Raw genomic sequence first — 27,128 nt, 5'->3', positions numbered from 1 at the left:
TATTGCGATTTTCGTTCTCAGTCAAGCTCACCATTTGAGCACTCAACGTGGTTTGACTACATCAACAATATTGCTCGAGCGATTCCGACGCGGCGTTTACTGAACATCGAACACATACGGCCGAGAAGTTTCGTAAAGGTCCGTGCTGACTGACACCTGCCTCGTGGAAATTTTAATTGTCCCCATTGACCAGCCTAACATTGTCGTAGAATGCGCATGTCCAGGCGTATGTGGTTCCCAGCAGAGTGCTCGATCTCACGATTATGTCGCGCCAATACCTAAGCACCGAACGAGAGCATAGAATGGCGTGCAGGCCATCATTAGGAAATGCTCGCAAGACCTGTTTGCATAAGGTGCACTATCGAGACACCCTTCCTTTTATGTACAGTTTTTTTTTTCACTGGACTAAGACAAACACTGCTCCCCGTGCATGGCGATGATGTAGGCCTGCAATACAAGTCCATATGTACGAGGAAAAAAAAACGCATCTCCACGGAGAGAAGGATGACGAGTGGACGAAGGTTGGTCTTAAGGTCCAGAATCTCTATGACGAAGTCACCGACTAGTATAAACTACGGACAGATGGATGCATGAATGAAGGCATGGATGCGCGGATGGACGGAAGGTTGCATGGGCGGACGCTGGTGTTTATTTAGAAGAAGTCAAAGGGCATATTTCTGGGCCAGTTGGTTTGGTACAATAAACGATGCCATAGCACTGAAACTGGCACTGAAATTGGTAAAAAGGGAACCGTAGGCTATATTAAACGTACAAAAATGGATTGATCTGAGAGCACGTTTTCTCGACTTTCATTTATATCACAAGCGAACGTCCTGTTCTCTCCGTCGGCTGCTGCGTTGTCAGCGTTACGGCTTTTCCTGTGTCCGTCAGTGAGTTCTTCACGATGATTCATTAAGTCTACCTCATGTATTGGTGACCGCTGTCCAGGATGCTTAATCAGTGATTACCGATGGTATGTTTCCTTCCCAAAGAACCAGTGGTGAGCAATGTTGCGTGACTTGCCCGATACTAGTGGCATACTTACGGGCTAATTCTGGCGTACGTCGGACAGATAAATGATTGCTTCACGTAGCACCACACAACGTAGCTGTGAACTGCTTCTGGACTTACACCGGTACATTGTTCTCATTCGGCTGGTCATCGAAAAAAAACACAAGTATCTTTGAGCAGTCGTTTGAGGGTTCCAAAGTACGCATGGCCAACATTAACTATTATTCTGTTGAGCACACTACATGAAACGTCTTTTTTTTGTATTTCTTTTCTCAATTTTATATGATCCATCGCATACACCAGTCATGCTGTCGGATGAACTATCTTTTGACTGTATCACCCAATGCACGGCGCAATCAAGATCCAATATGCGTGCTGCTTCTGCATGCTGCTATCATAAAAATATTTCTTTCCTCGACCTTAGTGCCAATTTGATATCCAAATATTCAACAAAATATGATTTGATTAGGACAATGGTCTCGCATGTGAAACAGTGACGCGGCGTTTTGTCAACTTCCCACGCATGCCACCGAGAAGTTTCGCAAGAAGTTTTGGCAGTATTGATTGCGTCTATTGACCCGCCTAATTGCCGTGGCCTGTCCATATGCCGTGCGTACATGGCTTAGGAAAGAGTGATCTATCTCTGGGTTACGTTGCGGAATCATCTATCGGTTGAGCGCGTGTGTAGGATAGCGTGCAGGCGGTCATTGAATGCTCGCAAGGCCTGTCTGCGATGAGGGAGTTTTGAAAAAAAACCGAACGCCACATTCTTTCCCTTGTACTGCGAGAAACGCTGCATTTCCTTACATTGAAATTACCTATGTGTTGACAATGTGGGTGCGGCGATGGCGTAGTGGTTAGAGCATCCGCCTCGCATGCAAGAGGTCCGCGGTTCAAATCCCGGTGCCGCGCAGTTCCCAACCAGATTTTAAAAAAAATCCGCGTGTTGATGGAACTGCATTAAGAGGCCTGGGGTGCGGCCTCACCGGTAACCACCGCCGGGAACGCACTCCCTCACCAGAGAAGGATTGGCCACCCTGGTGCAGTATCTGGCCACTACCTCCCACATGCGTACGTCAAACAACTCACGGCCCTCAGACCCAGCAGCTGCGAATCAACTGACCACGGCGGCAGTCAGATCTGCAACGCAGCAGAGGGTGCCAAGAATCTCTGGATCCGGACAGGCCGCCATTGGAACCTGAACTTGGCAACATTTAACGCTAGTACCTTATCTAGTGAGGGAAGTCTAGCTGTACTATTCGAAGAGCTAGAGGGTGTTAAATGGGATATAATAGGGCTCAGTGAGGTTAGGAGGACAGATAACGCCTATACTGTGCTACAAAACGGGCACGTCCTTTCCTATTGGGGCTTGGCAGACAGAAGAGAACTGGGAGTGGGGTTCCTAATTCACAGGTACATAGCTGGCAACATAGAGGAATACTATAGCATTAATGAAAGGGTGGCAGGTATTGTAATTAAACTGAATAAAAGATACAAGATGAAGGTAGTACAGGCCTACGCGCCTACATCCAGCCATGATGACGCTTCAGTTGAAAGCTTCTACGAAGACGTGGAATCGACAATGAGTAAGGTAAAAACACAGTATACTATAGTGATGTGCGACTTTAATGCAATAGTAGGGAAGAAGCAGGCTGGAGACCAGGCAGTAGGAAATTATGGCATCGGCACTAGAAACGCCAGAGGAGAATTACTAGTAGAATTCGCAGAACGCAAAAATTTGCGGATTTTGAATACGCTATACCGAAAACGAGAAAACCGCAAGTGGACATGGAGGAGCCCTAATGGCGAAAATAAAAACGAAATAGACTTTATAATGACTGCACACCCAGGAATCGTGAAGGATGTGGAAGTGGTTGGCAAGGTACGATGCGGTGACCATAGAATGGTACGGTCTCGAATTCGCCTAGACTTGAAGAAGGAACGACAGAAACTGATACGCAAGAAGCCAATCAATCAGCTAGCACTGAGAGGGAAAGTACAGGAATTTGGAGTGTCGCTGCAGAACAGGTACTCGGCTCTTAGTGAGGAAACCAACCTTAGCGTAGATACAATGAATGATAATCTGACGAGTATCATTACGGAGTGTGCAGTGGAAGTTAGAGGCAGGGTAGTTAGACAGGACACTAGCGAGCTTTCCCAGGAAACGAAGAACCTAATTAAGAAGCGTCAAATCATGAAAGTGTCAAGTACAACAGACAAAATAGAACTGGCAGAGCTTTCGAAGTTGATTAATAGGCGTAAGGTATGCGATGTAAGAAGGTATAACATGGAGAGAATGAAACACGCTCTGAAAAACGGAGGAAGCGTCAAAGCAGTGAAGAGGAAACTTGGGATAGGCAAAAGTCGGATGTATGCACTAAGGGACAAAGAAGGCAAAATAACTACCAATATGGATCGGTTAGTTAAAATAGCGGAGGAATTTTACAGAGATCTGTACAGTAGCCGAGACAACCACGACCTTAATACTATAAGAACTAGTAGTAACCCAGATGATACCCCACCAGTAATGATAGAAGTCGAAAGCTTTGGAGGGCATGCAAAGAGACAAAGCTGCTGGTGAGGATCGGGTAACATCAGACCTGCTGAAAGATGGAGGACAGATTGCGTTAGAAAAACTAGCCACCCTGTTTACGAGGTGTCTCCTGACGGAAAGGGTACCAGAGTCTTGGAAGAACACTAACATCATCTTAATACATAAGAAAGGAGATAACAAGGACTTGAAGAATTACAGGCCGATCAGCTTGCTCTCTGTAGTATACAAGCTATTTACAAAGGTAATTGCTAACAGAGTAAAGAAAACATTAGAATTAAATCAACCAAAGGAACAAGCAGGATTTAGAACAGGCTACTCAACAATTGACCACACTCATACTATCAATCAGGTAATAGAGAAATGCTCAGAGTATAACCAACCACTATACATAGCCTTCACAGATTACGAGAAGGCGTTTGATTCAGTAGAAATATCAGCCGTCATGCAGACACTGCGGAATCAGGGCGTAGATGAAGTATATATAAACATTCCGGAAGAAATCTACAGGGGATCAACTGCCACCATAGTGCTTCATAAAGAAAGCAACAGAATACCAATCAAGAAGGGTGTAAGGCAGGGGGACACAATCTCCCCAATGCTATTTACCGCGTGCTTACAGGAGGTTTTCAGAAGCCTAGAATGGGAACAGTTAGGGATAAGAGTTAATGGAGAATACCTTAGTAACTTGCGCTTCGCCGATGACATTGCATTGCTGAGTAAGTCAGGAGACGAATTGCAACTCATGATTACGGAGTTAGACAAGGAGAGCAGAAAGGTGGGTCTTAAAATTAATCTGCAGAAAACGAAAGTAATGTACAACAACCTCGGAAAGGAGCAGCGCTTCGAGATAGGTAATAGTGCACTTGAAGATGTAAAAGACTATGTCTATTTAGGGCAGGTAATAACCACAGAGCCTAACCACGAGATTGAAGTAACTAGAAGAATAAGAATGGGGTGGAGCACATTCGGCAAGCACTCTCAAATATGACAGGTAGATTGCCACTATCCCTCAAGAGGAAGGTATATAACAGCTGTATCTTGCCGGTACTTAGCTACGGAGCAGAAACCTGGAGACTTACAAAGAGGGTTCAGCTTAAATTGAGGACGATGCAGCGAGCAATGGAAAGAAAAATGGTAGGTGTAACCTTAAGAGACAAGAAGAGAGCAGAGTGGATTAGGGGACAAACGGGGGTTAAGGATATACTAGTTAAAATAAAGAAGAGGAAATGGACATGGGCTGGGCATGTAGCGCATAGACAGGATAACCGCTGGTCATTAAGGGTAACTAACTGGATTCTCAGAGAAGGGAAGCGGGTTAGGGGGAGACAGAAGGTTAGGTGGGCAGATGAGATTAAGAATTTTGCGGGTATAAATTGGCAGCAGCAAGCACAGGACCGGGTTAACTGATGGAACATGGGAGAGGCCTTTGTCCTGCAGTGGACGTAGTCAGGCTGATGATGATGATGATGTGTTGACAATGGAGATCAAAGCACGCAGAACATTAATTCTGGATGAACGATCAAAAGGTCCGACTATTATGGTTCAGCGGATTATAGCTTCTTACCTGCACAGACAATGATATCATTGTGCAGGCGCGCACACACAGATTACAACAGAAGGGGCGGGAATGTCTCCACCCCTTTCTTCAACACTTTGACATTGCATTGCCGTTTTTTTTGTTATTTACAGTCGGACAGAAACGCTGCCATGTATAAGCTCCTCCACAAAACTGCTATTGCATATTGGTCTTCACCAAGTGATTGCCGCCGTCGTCTTCAGGAACCAGACCCAGACATGCAAGGTAAAACATCCTCGACCATGAAAAGGTCTTGTTAAAGCTTACTGCACACAATGCACCGAGGCGCACACTCATCGCTACCTTGCACCTTATTGGGCCGTGCAGACAGTCCTAATCACGAGGTATGTGGTACTCCGGAGACCACTGAACAAATTTTGAGTATCGGCCCGCGATACAGCGTACAAAGAATATCAACGGCCACCTTTTTTTTAATACTTTCAAGCAACAAGTGTAGGAAAGAGCTCATCAGCGCAACATTTTCATAGCTCTGAACAAGTTGTTGCGCAATACAAAACTTGAGGAAGTCATCGCGACGTCATTAAGTGATGATGATCTTTGCGTCACTCGTGACCGACGCCTCGGAACGCTGACGCTCAAGCTGAAATTCACGCAGGCAATGTTCATGTATTTAGAGGGTCCCTGAAATGTTTTTTTTGCACATTCCGTTTTTTGATTAGACCACTACTGGAGTAGATCATTAGCACCAGAGTTCAATCGGAACATCTATTATTAGCGGAGCTACGAGTACTAAACAAGCACCCTCCTCCTCCGCTCTGATTTTCACCCTCGACTGCCTTCAAGTCTTCCTTCGAGCGCACTGGGCTAAGCTCCGCTTTCACGACGCCTGCGTCGCGATGTGGCGTGAGACCGCATACACGTGAATCCCGCCGCCGATTCGATACCGGCAGTCTGTGCTGTGCGTTCCGCAGCCAATTAGATCAGCTGAAAACGATTACGTCAGGGAGGAGGGGAGCAGAGCGTGTCACTTGGTGTATGGGCGGTTGAAAACGCGTTTGGCCGAATCGCAGCGATCTGGAGCGATTCGCAGCTCTAAAGCGTTGTAATAAATTACGCAATTTACGCATAGACCTCTAATCGGTCTCTAAATTACCCCTGGGACTTAGCTTACTGGCTCAATGTGTTTGTAAAAATCTCCAAAATTGTTTCAGGGTCCCTCTAAAATTATTGTCTTGTAAGATCCAGGACGCTGGGTAGAAAGTTACAAACGTACTTGAAGTATTGAGAAAAAAAATCACAGCATATCCACGGAGTGAATGATGATGAGTGAGGCGAAGCTTCCATCCGTTCGTCCGTCCTTCTGTCTGTCCATCCATCCGTTCATCTAGTGAACAGTCTAAGTACCGTCATCTCGCATCTTTTCATCCCATATTCATCGTATACAAGTACCGCCATTCAGTGGACATTCTCAGAACTGAACGAGATGTGGATACTACTACAAACACGGGACGTACGACTCACGTCATAAGGAGCTTAGCCCCTAAAAGTAGTTGTATCGATTTGTGTTGCGAACTTACGCATACATTTGTGCTTGCACCTCCTGCCTGAGATTATACCGGGGGTGTATTCAGAAGTTTATTCCATGAAAGACGCAAGGATCAAGAGTAACTCATTTGATTCCAATCTGTCTATATTTTGTAAGTAGACACATAATGCTTTATGTACATCTTAATGCAAGCAAACTGTGCGTAGGTTGGGTCGCCACCATTCTAAGCATTCTATTTCTGAGAAGCCTGAAGTGCCTACATACCCTGGTGAATTGTTCGCGAAAATACGGTCTAGCGCACATGTCTTCCGAGCCTGAGGACTAATGAAGCATAACGAAGAAGGACTAATGCATAATGAAGTTAGCGTCAGACTAATAGAGAGGCAGTACGTATAGAACCTAATTCATGCGCAGACATTTATCGTACACGTCTTCCTGAACGTGCAAGCGTTTGTCCACTGCAAATACACTTTTATAATATGAATCGTGAAAATGCTTACCCTTTTTCGGGAATCTTGCAAAGAATGAAAGATTACGAAACTTCAGAGTGCTTCAGAGATGCACTTTAGGTGTAGAGTTTCGCGAACGAAACGTTATGTTTCGAAGATATCGCAGATTCGAAAACGTCAAAATTGAATTGAGCTGTAGATGCGGTGTTGTCACTGTCGTCGAGATTGAAGACTCTGTCAGAGAGCACAAAAAAAAATTGAAGGTAAAGACGTTTCTTAAAAGTGGTTCTCGTATTTCAAGGTCGTTTTCAGATGAAATACAATAACCAAATGCTTTCAATCGGATATATGTTATCAGGAGACAGTCCGCTGACACATCTCATCAGCTAATGGAATGAATAAAAACACGAATGTTGTATACCTTCCTTCGCTTACTGAATATGATGCACTGCCGGAAAGATGCTGACAACGATGCGATGTTTTATTCTGAGGAGGCACAAAATGCACTTTTTTTTAAGCTTTATTCATGCCAGGCGAAGTTCGGTGCAGAGAGATGATAGGATCACCAGCGCAAAAAGACGGAACGCATCAAAAGAAACACACACAGAGAGTTATGTGCTTGTGGTTCTTTTTAATCGTTTCTTCTTTTTGCACTTACAAATCTATCTCAAATATAAACCAACTCACCCAAGCAGCGCTTTTAGGAGAAATGATAACTTGTACATTGTTATGCGCATGTATACCAGCTAACCATCACAAAAACATTAAAAAAACTAGCAAGACAGAACATGTCTTACTCCGGTTAGAAGTGAAGGCTGGTTAGCTGACATTGATTTCCATCATATTGTAGTGACAACCGCAAATTTGGTCCACCGCATCAAGAAATCATGAGAAATGAAAGAAAATGGAGCCAACTCTGTTTAAGGCATGGTGGGGTAAGGTAACGCTTCAATTGACGCTTTAATATAAACGCTTTACATGAATCGCTACAAAAACGGGCTAAACCTCGGAATTTTGACAATACCGAACCAGAAATGAAACATAGCCTGCGTTAAGTAGATGCCCTATTCATAAATGAAACGACGATATATTGTTTGTTTTTAGAGCGAACTCTCTACTACTCTGCCTCCCTATAGGTCATTCAGTACCTTCGGCCGCAGCAGTGCTACACAGGACGCATCAGACGAGTCTGAGCAAAAGAAGAACCACATGGCTAGAAGCGTGAGTCACAAGAGTAAGAGACTGCTTTTGGCTCTCTCAGCCAGCTCGGACGCTAAAGCCACAGCTGGTGATCTTTCGCTCTGTCCGATGTACCCGTGACAAAGCTCTCACACTGTTCGTATCCTTGTCAAGAGTTCATAACCTTGTCAGACGCCGCTGCAGAACTTCGTCACATTACACGCAATCTCATGCTTACGTACTGGAAGCCTCCGCTGAGCTCAAATCGTCGCCCACACGACCTCGAATCGTTACTTCAGAAGCAACTGTGATCCAAGATTACTCGGCGTAACGCTACACTGATGTATCAGTTGTGGGTTGGTGTAGCGTTTAGCAGCTCATTCAGGCCCCGCCGTGGTGGTCTAGTGGCTAAGGTACTCGGCTGCTGACCCGCAGGTCGCGGGTTCGATTCCCGGCTGCGGCGGCTGCATTTCCGATGGAGGCGGAAATGTTGTAGGCCCGTGTACTCAGATTTGGGTGCACATTAAAGAACCCCAGGTGGTCAAAATTTCCGGAGCCCTCCACTACGGCGTCTCTCATAATCAAATGGTGGTTTTGGGACGTTAAACCCCACAAATCAATGAGGCAGCTCATTCAGCTATCGCAATAATATGGCAGATTCATCTACTTTCGATAACTCCAGCTGGATAGAAACTATTGATTATCTCTTGTGACACTGTCCTCAGTTCGGACATTATTAGTAAACTTCTCCGGTGTGTCTTGAGGAGGCTCCATGATCGGCCCTGTACGGCAAGAAAGATTTTGAGAACCTGGTCGCACTGCACATCAGCATATAAAGCCCTACGAACCCTTCTGCAGTATAGTTGAAGAGAACCGCATTGAACGGCTGCCTGTGAAACCGTGCACTGTGTGTGTTGTGAAATGTGTCCCGATTTTCTTTTTTTTTTCTCTCAAATTCCCGTCTCCACGTGCTAAGTAGCAAACAGAACATAGTCAAGTTAACCTCCCTACCTTTGCTATATTTCTGCTCTTTCTACGGCTCTTTCATTTATGCAGCTATATCACTATTTTACGTCAGTGATCAGCTGCGTACAAACTCCGCAGCTGCGTACACGTGGACCTTCACCACTGCATTACCACGTGACCAGACGAATGTTCAATAGCTGCGTCACCGTTGCCTAAAATGGCACAAAAAAGAAACATTGACTTGGTTTAGATTGACAAACTGCACTCTGAGAACTCTAATGCCACGTGTTTTACTGTCATGAGCTCACTATTAGCGGAGAGAAAATCGAGGCTGAAGTTTTATTTCCAAAATTTGCGCCGTAATTTCGGCACGTGATGTCAGAAATTTCAAAATTTCATTTTTTGCATTTTCGCTGCAGTGGCTTTATGAAATTCTCAAACTTTGCATGATAGGTCCATCGCACACACGGTTCACAATGTACTTCATTTTTATTAATTAGAAGCTAAGTAGGACCCAGCAAAACGCCTTCAAAATCTATGACGTCATGGTCTTGGTGCGGGAATCCGAAGGTGGCCTCTGCACCCGCATTTCGTTTTCGCTCGGCTTCTCTGGGGTCCGCTGGGTGCCAGCCCAGTATTCTACCACTGAGCCACACCGGTGCTTGCCCGGCTTCTCTCCACACCGGTGCTTGCCCGGCTTCTCTCTTACTGATCGTCGTGTCAGAGTTAGAGTGGTGTTTTCAGGATTGTGCTGTACATTACTTATACGCGAAAAATTGATTTTCTTTTTAGAGTCGCTTTATCACTGTAGATGTCGCGTCGGCTGGGCCGCATGTGCGTGCGCTCTAGCGCAAGTGTGAAGCGCTGAATCAAATCATCCAGTAGATGTAGCAGGACAGTGGTGCAAAATCTCATGCAATGTAGCCCGCTGAAACACCGATGGAAAGGAAAGCCAGAATAGCACCTTATAAAGAAGCCTGTCAAGGGCTGAATCTTGCGACGATGGAAGCCACTACGGCCGCCGTTGTCATTCAGTAGGGCGAACAACCTTAAGAAAATGAAGAAGAACTGTGACTTTAATGAAGCTACTGTGTGCACAGTCTATGTGAAACCATGATAAAAGTATATTTAATTCGCGTGATTTACAAGCGTTGAACATTAGCCTTTTTTTACGAAGGTCTTCAATGATACTTATAATTGAGTTTTCACGGAATGTTCGTAATAAGCAAACTTTGGCAGGGACATAAGGCAAGAAAAAAACTGCAGACCGGGTAACCCGATCATGACGTACACCGGAAGCTTCCGCGCGTGCCATTAATTCCAATTGCTCACACGCCTGCATTCATATTCTATCGATTCCAAACGCCATCGCTGCAAACACGTTCGGCGAGTTGGCACACCCCAGTCGGAAGATGGAATTAGGTTAATGACTCCCTTTCGATGAACATTCTGCAACGTCTGTGACGCACACGCACACACACCACAGGCGCATTCATTCTCTCTTACATACGCGCACTAAAAGCTCGTACACGCACACACACACACACACGCACACACACACACACACACACACACACGCACGCACGCACGCACACACACACACACACACGCACGCGCACACACACACACACGCACGCGCACACACACACACACACACACACACGCCGAAACAGATCAAGAAAACACGCATGCACTCTCAGTCACATACGCGCATCCGTAGAGTATAGATCCACGCAATCGTACACCCACGCACATGCCCAGAGCGCGCACAGACGGAACAAATCAAGAGAACGAATAACGCATACATTCTCCCACTCTCTCTCTTTTTCTCTCTCTTTATCATACATCTACAGCGTAGCCGCATCTACGCAAACTTGTGTGTATGTACGCAACACGTACGCACACACAAGTTCTCCGAGTGCATGCACACACACGTCAAACGCGCCTCAGTCGCGTCGCTTTCTACGATCCTGTCATTTTCGCTGTCATTCCTACAAGAGTGCCATAAAAATAAAAACATCTCGAACGAGTCGTGCATGACCAACTGTGATGCTCTCAGCCATTACCTCCAGCTCGCTCTCTCTTTCTCCCTCCCCCATCTCTCTCTTTCTTTCTCTCTCTCCCTCTCTCTCTTTCTCTCTCTCTTTCCCTCTCTTTCTCCCTCTCACTCGCCAATATAGGGAACCAATGGCTGCTTTCGTGAACGTTCGGCCCCACGGCCGTCACCGCCGCAACACCCGGACACCCGCTAAAGTGACGAATCGACCGCCTCGCATAAGTGTAACGCGCTATGCTATCTTCGCGTTGTGCTCCCCTTCAACCCCCCCCCCCCCAACCCTGTTTCCGATAAGAAAACACATAAAAACATGAACAAACGAGAAAAAAAGGACGTTGCTCGCGAAACGATCACGCATCTGGTCCATCTGCAAAAGGCGCAAAGTGCCACTTTCCGATTGCGGCCTAGATCGCCGCCTTCCTCTATGCCTTACGGGCGTTACGTCATGCGCCGCCGTGAATACCGATTTACAGTCCAACCGTTTGATGGACGGGACGAGGAGGGCGCATAACGCCGAACGATACATTCGCGAAGTGCAGCTGTAGGGCTGCTATCGGTTGATTAGAATTTCTTTTTTCTGTTTTGTGGTGTGGCAATGAATTCTTACGGCACTCTGCTCGAAGTGGTCTGCATTGCCATTGCACTTGCCCGAAACAGCTGCTGTTGTGTTATTAGGTCAATGAACGCTTTTGGTTGCACTGCGGTTACAACTGGATTTACGTAAATCATGCACTGTGTCTGTGTTCCGAAGACGGTAAAATAAAGTATAGTGCAATAAGAGATCGTGAATACGATTATGTTGGCAATATATTAATTCCTAAACTATGCGAATTCATTGCAAGTAGAGAGAGAGAGAGAGAGAGAAATCAGTACTGAAAAGCAGAGAATTTAGCCGGCACATATTAATCGCTGACTTGCTACTCTGCATGTGAAAGGGGATTGGGGATTGAAAGTAGGGATAAGGAGAGAGAGAGGGGGGGGAAGACGAGATGTTAAGATAGAAGAAAAAAAAATGAAAACGTAAGGAAAATAACACCACATCATTCACCATTGAATGAGGACGCGCGTTAATAGTTTCTTGGACACATACGTGCAATTTTATGGCCGTGCGGTGGTCCAGGGTCAGTAAAGAACCTATACTCACTTGCCCAATAATGATTTTCCTTCTCCTCCTCCGTGGTGTCAAGCTACAGCTAGAGGTTGTCTAGCTGACCGATGCTGTTGATGTACGCGATCAAAAGTTCGATAGTACGCTTCTCCAGTGCGAGGCACGCTGGAGTCCCAATACACAGTCGAGGGAGAAAGTTCTCTCGGTTATCGAATACGTGCAATGTTCACGGAGAGCACGCAGTGCCAGTAAATATCTTTTACGGGATTTCCATACCATGGCAGTTCAATGTTTCGTCTGAAACGTTTCGCAAAGCTTTATGGATGTATCTTCAGGCTGTCGTTGCTGACTTGGTCGTCGTCATCGCCGCTCTTAACAGCTCGTCGAGGTAACTAAGGTTTTATATATAGTCCACTAATTATATCAGACAAATAATTCATTTCATCTCTGTCTGCCTGTGTACTTTTTATTCATTAGAAATAACAGACAAGAAACCCAAGGAATGTACAAGGGATGGTATTGGTAGTAAATGTAATGTAAATATGAAGAAAGAAATGTGGTCGGAAATATCACCCCCCCTCTTCTTGTCCTTATTATAGGGTAAATATGTGCATAACATTAATAGTTTGTCACCTTAAACACCGTCTCTTCATGCACGTGAAATCACTTGTTTACAGATGATTGTTTTGCCTTTATTTATACTACTGGGTATTTGTATGGGGCACGACGACATTCTCTAAACTGCAAAAAAAATGCATGAATTGCAAAAACGTTCCTTCGGTTTTTTTTTGGCTTGTTTATCGATTCTAATATTGTCACAATTCATCGGCTGTATCGCTGTAGAATACGTGTATGCTGTAAGTTTGAAATGAAAGATAACCTTAAGTTTTGAGTTTTTAATATATGAGGTGTTTGGTGTCCCAACCCCACCAAAATTAGTTTTAGCAGCAATGTTTCTAAAACAGCAATGTTGATTCGTTGGCTGATATGTCGGGTTTAGCGTCCCCCCCCCATCAAAAAAAAACAAAGTTATGCAACACGTTACGGGTGGAACCCGCCGGGTGTTCAAAATCTTCAATGCAGTGCTTCTGCCATACCTTGCCTTGCCTTCTCAGTCCTGATACATCAACTAATTTTAATCTGTTTCGTTGTGCATCAAGCAAGTTTCACTTGAAATGTCTAAACGCAGAGACGAAGCCCCTTTTGTGTATATATTCATTTATCTGGCGCTTGCAGCTGTGGTCTTTTTAAAACCCCATGTTTCCAAGTGATATATCATTTTTTTGCAATAAAGTAGTTTTTATATTTTTTTATTCAGTTTGTGAGAAAAATGTAAACATCAGTGTGCTGTCGTGGGCCGCTATACTGGGGTTGGTGGGAACGTGAAGCTGTCAAAAGACAGCTTTTATTCCCCGGTCCTCCGTGTATTCTAGAAATGTACAAACATAAAGTTCATTGGTTGAGGTAAACATGGGATCAGCCTGTAGCCATGATGGCGAGTGTGGAAAATCTTTTCAGCCTGCTAGAGTCACAATGCTCCTGATCGTTTCAAGAGATAGCACTTTACCGATAATGCCTCGCACACTCACAGAAGGCATACATTCTGCGAGGATGAGCCCCTCGATATGATGGAACGAAATTAAAATTAAAAGGCAGAAAAAGTGTTCCATCGTCACCTTCATGGCTACTACGGAAAAGTAACGCGTTATGCCATCCCTCACCCAGCTTTGATTGCCACAATTTTTACAATAGGACAAAGGCTCCTGAATCATTTTCTAGATTTTTTTTTGCGATGTTGAAACGGAGCTTTCATTCTTGCGTCATCAAGCCTTGGTATTTGACCTGTCAAGCTTGTATGTTAGCGTAAACAGGTTGTGACAATATTTCATTATTCCACGCTAAGTACCTCCTTTGATGGGACTTGTAGACTTCGGCTCTAATGCCCAAGGCAGACGGTGGTGCGACACATACGTTCAAGTCTCGCTAATTAAGCTTCTGACATAAGCCATATGCAACAAAAAACAGGATAAAAAAACAAGCGCTAGGCACTGTTTGCGAAATTTGCAACGTAGGGTCTTCAGCCTGCCGAAAAAGCAAATCTTTTCCAAGTCGGGGCTCCGTTTCGAATGGGGAGAAGTATTTTTAAATTACCTCTGTTTATAAGCAAATACAATAATCCAACAAAAAAGAGGTGAACGAAGGAGTTAATTTGATTGATTGATTGATTGATTGATTGATATGCGGGGTTTAACGCCCCAAAACCATCGTATGATTATGAGAGACGCCGTAGTGGAGGGCTCCGGAAATTTCGACCTCCTGAGGTTCTTTACCATGCAGCCAAATCTGAGCACACGGGCTATGACATTTCCACCTCCATCGAAAATGCAGCTGCCGCAGCCAGGATTCGATCACGCGATCTGCGGGGAAGGAGGGAATTTAAATATTATATTTATCTATCTACTCGTGTCTGTCTGTCTGTATGTATGTGTGTATGTGTATGTGTGTATGTGTATGTGTATGTGTGTAAGTGTATGTGTGTAAGTGTATATGTGTATGTGTATTTGTATTTGAATGTGTGTATGTGTTTGTGTGTATGTGTGTATGTGTGTGTATGTGTGTATGTGTGTCTGTCTTTCTGTCTGTCTGTCTGTCTGTCTGTCTGTCTGTCTGTCTGTCTGTCTGTCTGTCTGTCTGTCTGTCTGTCTGTCTGTCTGTATGACTGTCTGTCTGTATGACTGTCTGTGTCTGTCCGTCTGTGTTTGTCGTCTGTCTGTCTGTCTGTCTCTCTGCCTGTTTGTCTAACTGTCTGTTTGTCTCTCTGTCTGTCTGTGTCATATCGATACAGACTTCATGTACCACTCGAGTTCACCATTAAATAAATACTCCAAGTTTAGTTACGAAGAACGTCTAAAACGTGCTTCGCCGCACAGAGAGTCTTAATACGGCACAGACACCTTTACAAGTCCTAACGATGGTACCTTGAAATCGGAGAAAAAATGCCTTTGCAATTCATTGCGATTTGTAACGTTGACGCAGTAAATGTGAGAAGGTAGGTCCACTTGTATCTCCCATGTGGGAGATACCAGCTTCTATTCCCTAGTGCCACTGGACGTGCACCATCTTTTCTGGAAAGCACACAGATGCCGAGGCCAGGCGTTCGGCTTTGCGTTGGTACACATCTAGACGACAGGCGGCTTCCCTTATTGACCATCGACTAGCCAACACGAACCGATATTAGTCGCAACATAGTGACAATTAACCAATGTTAGCAGAGTAGCGTAACGCTTTTGGTATTGTAGATGTATGACTTGCTATTGCAGCCCCCCCCCCCCCCCGATCAGAGCTAATTATTCATTGTCCGTCGACTTGAGCATACAAATGAAGTGCACGAATAAGCCAACTTTCTTGTGAAAATGAGCTCTGTGCGCTTGTCTGTCTGTCTGTCAGAAAAAAAATATTTAAAAAACTTCTGGCGTGGTTGCACTTCGAAAAACATAGCTTGTGTTCCTAATCCTGAAAACATTGTTAAATGAAACCTTAAAAGAACCATGACACCAAATTCGGAAACTCCCGATGCCTGTTGTTTGAGAGTCCTGCATGAGGGAGCACTTCTGATCATTCCTTAGGGACGAACATTGCCTATACCACATTTTAATTGGGTTTAAAGTGAGGGTGAGTGGTGATCTGAGTAGCCAGCGCCACTCCATATCTTCTCTAGTTTGACGTCGACAGAGGCCCCGTGTGGCGTTCCACGAGTAAGTCGGTTATTGTCGGCGTCACACAACACTTGCGGGCCGCGCACAATACCGCGAGTGACACTCGAGAGAGAAAGAGAGAGAGATAAAGGTGCAAGGAAAGGCAGGGAGGTTAACCAGACGCACATCCGGTTTGCTACCCTGCACTGGGGAAGGGCTAAAGGGGAGAAAAGAGGTTGCAGAGAGAAGGACGACTGTTCGTTACCACCGTACACTCACTTGTCAAGCTGCCATCAGGAAGATTTCACCACTTTACGCCAGGAGTGCTCTCTTTTTTCTGAGGGGTACAAACTCCACATCGTCTCACTATTCACTACCCACGCGTCCCCCATTTTGAATACGGTGTGTTCAACGTGACTGAATCTCGAGTGCACATCTCAGGTTTTCTGGTTGTGAGGTGCTACTTTCGTGTTATTTAGGCAAGCGTTACAAATTGGCGCGAAATTGTTCTGCATTAATGACGCTAGCATAAATTATACGATGCGGTAGAGAATTTGCGACTTAATTTCGGCAGTACCACACGCAAAGCTACAAATCATTGTAAAAATGTCGCAACCAAGACTTTCCCTGTCAGGTGTCCTTTAATGAGAAATAATCAAGTTTAGTACCTCCTTCGAGCTAACGGACCATCAAACCGAATGAGCATTTGGGAATGGTAATAAGAATGATTGGGTTATAACTGTGAAGACGTTATAGGAGACTAAAGAGCAATCGCTTCCGGCAGGGTCCAAGCCTGCGACATTCGAATAACGCATCTATTCGACTGGCAACTGAGTAACGGTAAAAATAGTATTCTCCTCCACCTGATAGGGTATACCTGTGCATTCAAACCAGAAAGTCGGTGCCACCAGTAGCCATAATGTGGACTGTGAAACACTTTTTTGTCTGCTGATGTCAAGTAGGCAGATTATCTCTTTTACATGCTGGCTGCTCACTAATGATCACTCGCATACTACCAGAAGGCATGCGGCCTACCAGAAAGACTCCCGCTTCAATTGAACGAAAGAAGGAACACTTGGGGGCTTGGTTATATTTTTTTTTGTCTTTTTGTCTTGCCCAACATAGAAAAACGAGCTTCCTTACATCCCCTTTCTAATCGATCACTCTTGCTAGTTGTGATTCACACACATATCTTGGTTGTAAATCCTTCTTCCGAAAGGCGCAGTGTAGGATTATGAATGAAGCAAAATATAACAGTCATACAAAACACGACTTGAACAACTAAAACTGCGATGTAATCGTGCTACAGCACTCAAATGAGGGCGTGTGCGAAGGAAATATATTTCTTTTTATAGAACACCTGTACACTTAGAAAGGCAAACAAAATATTAAAAGCTTCACGACTAGGCGTTATCGTTTGACAATGTTGTCTCCTCTCAAGCAAGCCATTAGGTACAGCGCAAAGGGCCTTTCCCCTGGCTTGTCCTAATTTTCTGGCACACGGCAAGCGATTTGGCGTGTTTAAGCACATGGGCGTGCCTGTGTCAAGACCCTCACACTCCCGTCCACTGCGACCATGCTAGACCAGGTCTCTAGAGAGCTGCTTGCCTAGGTCTCCCCGAGCACCATTAACCGATAACGCGAGCCGGTCACTGATGCATGGAAACCTGCGGACTCCGCCCAGCCATAAAGAGGCTATTGAAAATCGGTGCAGGGGAGAATACCGTACGGTAATTTGGGGATATCTCTTCTGAACTGACTGGGGCATTTCAATAGACTTTTTGCGTAGTATGTTATATCTTAATGATCTGGGGAAAAGTGGTGTTGTGTTCACACTATGCTAATTACTTTTGCACGAACAGCCTGAGAAACATTTCCATCTCGCTCTTCGAAAATGAAGAGGAGGAAGCTTGAGTGCGACAGCCCTGTGAAAAGACAGCCACTTGATACTTGCGATAGAAAAATACTCCGCAGAAAAGCACCCAACAAAAGGCAAGAACAACAACAAACACAAAATCACGATACAGCAAGGCATACCAAAGAGCCAAATGGCACAACACAGCGCAGAAAAAAACAAAAGACAGCGTTCTATAGAAAAAAAAAGAGAACAGAGCACAGAACCGCAAAGAAAAGCGCAGGGCAAAAAGAACGGTGCACATAAGCACAGTAAAAAAACAGCATATAACAGCACGAAGAGAACCACCGCGCAGTGCAAAGGAGCACACAAAATATTCACAAAAAATAAAACAGCGCATAACCGCACGAAGACAGCAACCGCACTGTGAAAATGAGCACACAAAAGACTAACCCCCGTATTCTAGAACGCCCATTCACTCAAGGCTCCACCTTCACTAGAGAAAGCCGATGGGAGCGCCATCTTTAGGCAGGCCAAGTCACTGCATATCAGTGATCATTTGCTGCTATGCTTGAGAAGCGCAGTGTCATTTTCAGCCGAGCAGTGGCGCAGTGCTCAACTCTGTCAAGGATAGATAGATAGATAGACAGACAGACAGACAGACAGACAGACAGACAGACAGACAGACAGACAGACAGACAGACAGACAGACAGACAGACAGACAGACAGACAGACAGACAGACAGACAGACAGACAGACAGACAGACAGACAGACAGACAGACAGACAGACAGACAGACAGACAGACAGACAGACAGACAGACAGACAGACAGACAGACAGACAGACAGACAGACAGACAGACAGACAGACAGACAGACAGACAGACAGACAGACAGACAGACAGACAGACAGACAGACAGACAGACAGACAGACAGACAGACAGACAGATAGATAGATAGATAGATAGATAGATAGATAGATAGATAGATAGATAGATAGATAGATAGATAGATAGATAGATAGATAGATAGATAGATAGATAGATAGATAGATAGATAGATAGATAGATAGATAGATAGATAGATAGATAGATAGATAGATAGATAGATAGATAGATAGATAGATAGATAGATAGATAGATAGATAGATAGATAGATAGATAGATAGATAGATAGATAGATAGATAGATAGATAGATAGATAGATAGATAGATAGATAGATAGATAGATAGATAGATAGATAGATAGATAGATAGATAGATAGATAGATAGATAGATAGATAGATAGATAGATAGATAGATAGATAGATAGATAGATAGATAGATAGATAGATAGATAGATAGATAGATAGATAGATAGATAGATAGATAGATAGATAGATAGATAGATAGATAGATAGATAGATAGATAGATAGATAGATAGATAGATAGACAGATAGATAGATAGATAGATAGATAGATAGATAGATAGATAGATAGACAGATAGACAGATAGATAGATAGATAGATAGATAGATAGATAGATAGATAGATAGATAGATAGATAGATAGCTTAATCAACACGACTATTTCACCATGTGAACTTAACGGCTACACAACACTGACCCGAGTTCGGCGCTGTCGTTCCGTATCAAGAAATGTTGCGACACGAGGAGTTGACGAAACAAGTCGCCCTTTAATAGAGTGACAGTGCCCGTTGTGCAGCTCGCAGTTCAGACCTGATTTAATCTCTCGTGTCCCATTCTTGAGCGGACCCTTATAGCCTGGTTATTGTTCTCTGTGGTGCTTCGGCCGACGACATTGTTAGCCGGTACTCACATTATTGAAACCACTCTCTTTGGACAGCGTTGTTGAGTCTTCGTGTGAGTGAGAGCTGAAGCGTTCATCTTTCAGCGAAGCCTAACCTAGTCCTCGTCAAATGCAGATCATTAAGTGTTGAATGTTTTTTAATTATTATAAAACTGTGGGCTCGTTCCCCTTTGGTTAAGAGGCACGTGTTGGGCAACACAATATACAATACATTTAAGTGTTTGAAAGGGACGACAGACTTATACATTCATATCTAAGTGAACTTGAAGAGGAACGCACACGCTTTACGTGAAGATCGAGTAAACGAATGGTGACAATGGGTCAAGGGCTGGTTTTCTCTGTTAGACACGACCTAATAAAACAAAACACACAATGTGGTCCTGGAAAGTACAGGACATGTTATTTGTAGTCATTAACTGTATATGAGTAATTATGAAATTACTGATACACAGTTAATGTACAGCACAACACACGTGATTTATGTAGAGGACAACACACAAGGTAATTTTTACGTGTGAGCGTTAAGAAACAGCAGACACCAGCAGCGTTGACCCAACAAATGCAACGATTAATTATCAGGGTCCCAGCACGAATCAAACCACCAGCATTCCGCGCATATCCACCACTCTGCGACGCATTTTCTCGAGTTACCTCTTGGGGAGATGCGGGCGGCATTTTAGGGGCCAAGCTCTTTATAGCGGCACCAGTTCGTACCTCGTTATCGTAGTCGTAGTGTGTAACCAGTCTTACGTTTTGACCTGCAAGGTGGTGCCGGTGGGAGATTTCTCGTGTGGGTTGTTGAACAATAACAAATTCGTAGCGTGCGCGTTAACTGAAAGCCGAATTCTCCTGTCTGTCATTCTCTATTAGCAGCCATTGGCATGTACCTTGAGCACTATCTGAGAAGAAAGGGTTGCTACGTTATACTCGCTGGGCGTAACCTCCTTGGTTTTAGAAAGGTTTAGCGAGCATTGAGCCGCATTGCCATCAATACAGTGAAGTAGTATATGCCATGAACTCAAGGTGGTTAAAGGTGGGAAGTAGGCACGAAACGCAAGCCGTAAGAAAGTTAAAGCCGAATTCTCCTGTCTCTCACTCCCCATTAGCAGCCATTGGCATGTACATTGAGAAACATCTCACAAGAAAGGGCTGCTACGTCATACTCGCCGGGTGGTTTAGCGAGCGTTGGGCCGCAGTGCCATGAATACAGTGAACTAGTATATACCATGAAGTCAAGGTGTTGGTTAAAGGTGGGACACAGGACAGGACAAACAACTTTATTTGGTCCTGAGAGGCAAGGCGGCGGGCCAACTATGTAGGTCCCCACCCAGCCGTTGGCTAGTCCCAAGTCGGAACAGAGAGGCCATGCCTCTCCGCTCGTTCACGGGCCCTCTGGACAGCCTGAAGCTGGACGTCTTGTCTGGGGTCTGTGATTGCCGTCGTCCAGTCTTCTTCTGTTTTAAAATCCTGTAACGCAGGGCACTGCCAGAGCATGTGACTCAAAGAGCAAAATTCACCACAATCTGGGCAAAGTGGATCAATATCCGGATGAAGCATGCTCAGAAAGCCCCTAGAGGGGTAAGACCCCGTCTGGAGCATGCGGAGCGTGCTTGCTTGTGATCTGTGGAGCTTATGATGGGGAAAAGGAAAAGTCTGTCGCTCTCCTCTGTAATGAGATGTAATCTCGTGAAAAGTAACGAGAGGATCACTGTGGACGAGCTCTCCCGAACCCACCCGAGAGACCACCCCGTCGCGGCTTGTGAAACCTCGCGCACAGTCGTGGGCTATCTCGTTTGGGTTCAGGTGACCCGGCAGTACGTCTGGTCCCATGTGAGCGGGAAACCAGACTATGTGATGAATAACGTCTGAGGGGGGTTTGCTGTGGAGAATTCTGGCTGCCTCTGTGGCTATCAATCCCGATGCGAACGCCCTAACGGCCGCTCGGGAATCGGTGTACACCGTGGTGCGTTTCGTGTCCAGTAATGCCAGCGCTACAGCAGCCTGTTCTGCTACATCGACCAAGGAGGTCTTCACTGAAGCTGCCGAGACAAGTTCTCCCCTGTCATTGACTACTGCCACGGAAAACCCGCTGCCGCCGGCGTGGCGCGCCGCGTCCACAAATGTCTCTGTTCCGGAGAGGTTCTTTATGAAAGCCCTAGCCCTCGCCAACCTACGACCTTTATTGTGTTGGGGATGGATGTTTCGTGGAAGAGGGTCAACAATAAAGGAATTCCTTGTTTGATAATCAAGCTGCGTAGTTTCTCCCTGATTGAAGATAGGACGGAGGCCTGCCGCATCGAGCAGTTTTCTTCCTGTTTTGAAACTCGATAACCGAATTATTTGTGCTGACCTTTGCGCTTCAATTAATTCCGAAGTGGTGTTGTGCACTCCCAACTTCATGAGTTTTTCTGTGCTAGTCGTGATTGGGACGCCGAGCACCTTTTTGACACTTTTGCGCATGAGCGTGTCCAATTTATCTCTTTCCGTTTTGGTCCAATTGAGAGCCGCCACTATGTATATGATATGGCTCATGAGGAAAGCGTGGTGGGCCCTAAGGAGGATATCCTCGCCTATGCCGCCCTTCTTGTTGGACACCCGCATAATTAATCTCAGAATGTTCTCTGTTTTTGTGGTGAGATGGGCTATAGTCTTTGCGTTGCATCCCTTAGAGTCTAATAAAAGCCCCAGAATTTTCATAGAATTGACTCTAGGAATTGTGCGACCATCCTTGGTGCAAACGCTAATGGGCACCTGATCGAGAGGGGTGAGTCCCCTAACACCTCGTCTAGCCTGTCTGTACAGCAGGAGTTCCGACTTTTCCGGCGAAAGCGCCAGTCCCGTACCTTCCAGGAAAGACTCTGTAACGTCCAGAGCCTCCTGTAGAGCTTGTTCAACCGCCGCCTCCGATCCTCCGGGACACCAGATTGTAATGTCGTCAGCATATAAAGCGTGTCCGACATTAGGAACTTTAGAAAGGCTTGCCGACAGCTTGCGCATGGCTATGTTGAATAGAAGGGGGGAGATAACTGCCCCTTGGGGAGTACCCCTTCGTCCGAGTTTGAAAGGCTCCGAGACTGATTGTCCCAGTTTTATTGCCGCCGTCCGACTCTCAAGGAAGTGGGAAGTAGACACGAAGCGCAAGCCGTAAGAAAGTGTGCGTGTGCCACCTCTCGTTTAGTCCTTGGAATGTCCTCTGGGTGGCGGTGCTTCTATATCGGGATTATATGATGAAAAGATGCGATATGGTGGTACTTGGAGTGTTAAATAGATGGACGAACGGACACACAGACAGATGCATGGACGGACTCACGAATGGCTGCACCGATGGATGGACGCATGGACGGACGCAGGGGTGGATGCATGGACGGACGCAGAGACGGACGCACAGATGGACGGGTGGACGCACGAACAGACGCACGCACGGACGGTCACACAGACGGACGCATGGACGGACGGAAGCAAGAACGAATGGACGGACGGATGCTTCACCCCACTCTCCATCATTCACTCCGTGGATATGCTGCCGTTTTTTAGATGCGGAGCATCTTATACTCGCGCCTTGTAGTGCGCCGTCCGCACCGCTTCTCGAACATTCGACAGCTGACGCGCGTGCATGCGCCGTCGCGCCGTCGCCCACTCTTCCACCATCTGTGCATCCCTTCCTCCTCTACACACCACGCGCGCTTCACTCCTCCACCATCTGTGCACCCTTCCTCCCCTACACACCGCGTTCGACATCTACAATTCTCCTGATTCTCCAGTGGACGCGCATGTGGCGTCGCGCTTCGAGAACATTCAACAGCTGACAGTGCATGCGCCGTCGTGCTGTATATATACTCAAGGTCGGCGCTCGCTCGCTCAGTTGCAGCTCGTCGGTTGGTTTGTACGGTGCGTCGACGTACAAGGTCGCGGTGAAATGAATTCCAACGAATCCACAAACACAATGATCGACGTCCCTTCGACCAGCGCCGCCCTTTCGCATACGTGTGTACGTGTTCACTCATTTAACACCCCCTCCTACAACCACGTTAACCAATTTAGCCATCGACCCAAGTAAGTCGCAATTTAACACCCCATTTCACAACCACGTTAACCAATTTAGCCATCGACCCAAGTAAGTCGCACTTTAACACCCCGTTAACCAATTATATGGTCCGCATCCTCCTCAGTGTTCCCCCGAGGGAAGCTGCGGGCAATTTTTTAATCCCTCTTTTGCTACAGCATCGCAGGTGCAGTTAATGTTTCAGGGTTAATTCTTTCTTGCCACAAGTCTCAATAAAAAAGCGGGCATTGCATATTAAAAGGCATGCGTGGCCTGATATTTACCATAGAAATTCCACATGATGATTGCCCCGCATCAGATTTATGAACGGAAGCCACGCTCACTGTGCGTGTTGTAATGAGAGACCCCAATACGGCCAAACAGTGTTTATATCATAATTGTAGCTAGACTGATGCATAGGGAGTGTAACGTTCTTTACGCCGATTACATTCGGTGCATGGTACGGTTCGACCACGTTGAGTAGGCATCCGAAGAAGACGAAGACTTAGGGAGGGCTAACTGCTCTCCCATAGTTGAGTACCAAGTACTCGAAATCGTTCAACATTTTTTTCTAAACATGGTACCAGTATGTTCGAAGTAAGTATGCAGTGGAAGTCTCGCTACAGGGATAACTTTGTCGAACTCTTAATGGCTATCGGAGCCTTCGATTCATGGAAGCGGAGGGGACTGGACCACGTGATGGGACGCACTCAGAGAGCCACGTTTCCTCTGCTACATCGGTTAAGAAACGTAATGCTTATGCATCTCAATGAAGCACTAGTCATGCTGGGAGAGGAGGCCTTCCTCCGACGCTAATCTACGCGATTCATTATAGTAAAAAATAACAGAGTGTCCATGCCTTTCCTCCCCTACTGAGGAGGTGGGCTAGAGCTTGTACCACCGTGAAATTGCGGTGCGTATTTTCCTTTTCTTGCTTAAAAACACGTCCTTTTTTTGGCAATACTGTTCTTGAGCACGAGAGAAAATTGTGCTCACAGGTGAATGCAAAAACGTCACCTTGCACTGTGAATGATCCCCCTTGTTTGTGCATATAGCCTTACTGGTTATATAAGTTTACTCATCTCGATGTTCATGAATGTCCTGTCCTTGTCGTACAATTTTCGCATTGTACGTCACTGCATACGCAAATAGTTTATTTTCGATGTATATAACAGCTTGCACTGTACATACGGATGATCATCATTGTGCATCTTTCTGTGTGCGCATAAGCTATGTAAGATATATCTGGAAATAAAATTCTCTTAAACAGGGTGATTTGTCGTGACTACGTATATGTCCCGCGGGACGGCTATATGCTCTCCCATAGTAGAATACCAAGTACTTTAAATCGTTAACATATTTTTCTAAACACACGTACATGTCTCATGAAATGTGTATCCCATGGGACGGCAGTTTGCTTTCCCATAATAGAGTATACAAAGTACTATGAATCGTTACAAACTTTTTCTAAACACTTACTGAAGGTCCGTACAGGGACTGCATGGGAAAAATTATTTGAGCGTCCGGGACAGCTCTGCGTACACAGCCTGCCATAGGAAATGACTGGCAGGCTGCTTCCACTGAGCTGCTGTGGACGCCCGACTAAATCTGTTTGAGAGAGATAGAAGTAAGATATATTTGTCCGTGTCGATACTTTGGCCTCTTTCCCCGTTCATCCCCCTAGCCGTTGGCCGGAGTCTCTTCAGACTCGACGGCTGTCAGGGCAAGGCTGATTACTTTACGCTGTTTTTCACAGTCGTGGTTTTGTCAAGCGTGGTACTTCCGAAATAGTCTATCAAACCTGTAATTTAACCACATTTTACTCGTGTAAACCAACTGTAGAAGTACTTGGAGCTTCTTAGAAACAACCTGAAATATTTCAAGAAGTTGTATTGCATTTGATTTGTAAAACAGTCGGCGAGAACGTCCGTAATACAGTTCGATCTGTATAGCGTCGAGCTGATTTTCTCATTGCGTAAACCAAATTTGAGATTCTGTTGAAGAAAACGGCTTTTTTTTCCCAAAAACTCGAAAACAGGACCAGAAAAGCACCTCGATCAGGTTCATCAAAGTGGCGCGGAACCCAACCATAAAAGTGTTTCGATAATTTACTTAAACACCCTACAGCTTTTACGGATAAGTTTTCAGCGCATGCAAATCTATGCCACCACATACCTCCTTTCTTTGCTATTTTTAATAACTTAGGTGATCTGTATTTTCGAGAAGCAGGGAGGCTAAACATTGAAAAAACAGTACATTGTGAATGCAAAATCGGGGTTCAGTGCGGAACAGGGACTGGAGAAGGGAAGGTTCCTGCTTCAGTAAACTTCTAATTGCGAGTGTGAGCCTGCGTTATTGTTTTCTCCTCCAGCCCCTTTTACGTACTGCTCCCCACTTCTTGCATTCTCAATGAACCGTTACGTACTATAAGCCCAGATGGCTGTTTAACTAGAAAAAAAAACAGTAAAACAAAACTTTGGCCACAGGGTTTAGGCAAATCCTTCATTCAAGTGAAGAGCCCTCTGTGCAAACTTGCTTCAGAAGCAAAAAAGAAAAAAAAGAAGAAAAATAATCCTCTTAACTCCGCAAACGTGCCCCACCGGCCACGAGGCTTAAAAAAGCAGGGGTTTAGAACAAAGTGACCTGAAACAATATTATGCATGTGCGAGGCCTTCGACTCGGGGTGCCGCTTCTCCTTCTATTAAACGGAGGACTTACAGAACGTAAGCAGCCACCTACTGAATGATGGGAGTCAGGTCTGTGGTTAAAGGGCCTAGCTGCTCAAGGAGGCGAGTGTGTCTAAACCACCCTGTTTGTGTACTGTGCGAATTTCTATTTATTCTACCTAAACCATTTTTTTTCATTGCTAACCTATACTATTGCACTCAGCTAACAATCATTTCCATAACTTTGAAACTTGACACGAAAAGATGAGGGTCCGAATGTGCAGCTATGTCCGTTTTCATGCCAGTATTTAACGCCATGTACGCAACCGTCATTTAGTGTTTGTGTGCGTGTGTGTGTGCACGCAGGCGCTCAGCTGTACCTGTGTATGAAGTTTCGGAGGGGGGGGGGGGCTCTGTATGAGTGCCCTATTTACTTTTTCAGTTGGTTAGAAAAATTCGATTTTACAAGGCCGGACAACTATGGCTAACCTGCGCCAGCCCGAATATGCTGGTTGACGAACATCTCAGTAATTTTAAATATTGTACGGCAGCCTGCAGAATGAATTCAAAATGGCGTCTTTGACATTGCTTTTTTTTTCATGGTGGGCTTTTAATAATTGGAGCCCTATACCTATCAAGGGTTTGTATACCA

The sequence above is a fragment of the Rhipicephalus microplus genome, chromosome 6 (genome assembly GCF_043290135.1).
Source record: "Rhipicephalus microplus isolate Deutch F79 chromosome 6, USDA_Rmic, whole genome shotgun sequence".
Taxonomy (NCBI): Eukaryota; Metazoa; Arthropoda; class Arachnida; order Ixodida; family Ixodidae; genus Rhipicephalus; species Rhipicephalus microplus.
This window is presented reverse-complemented; position numbering follows the sequence as displayed.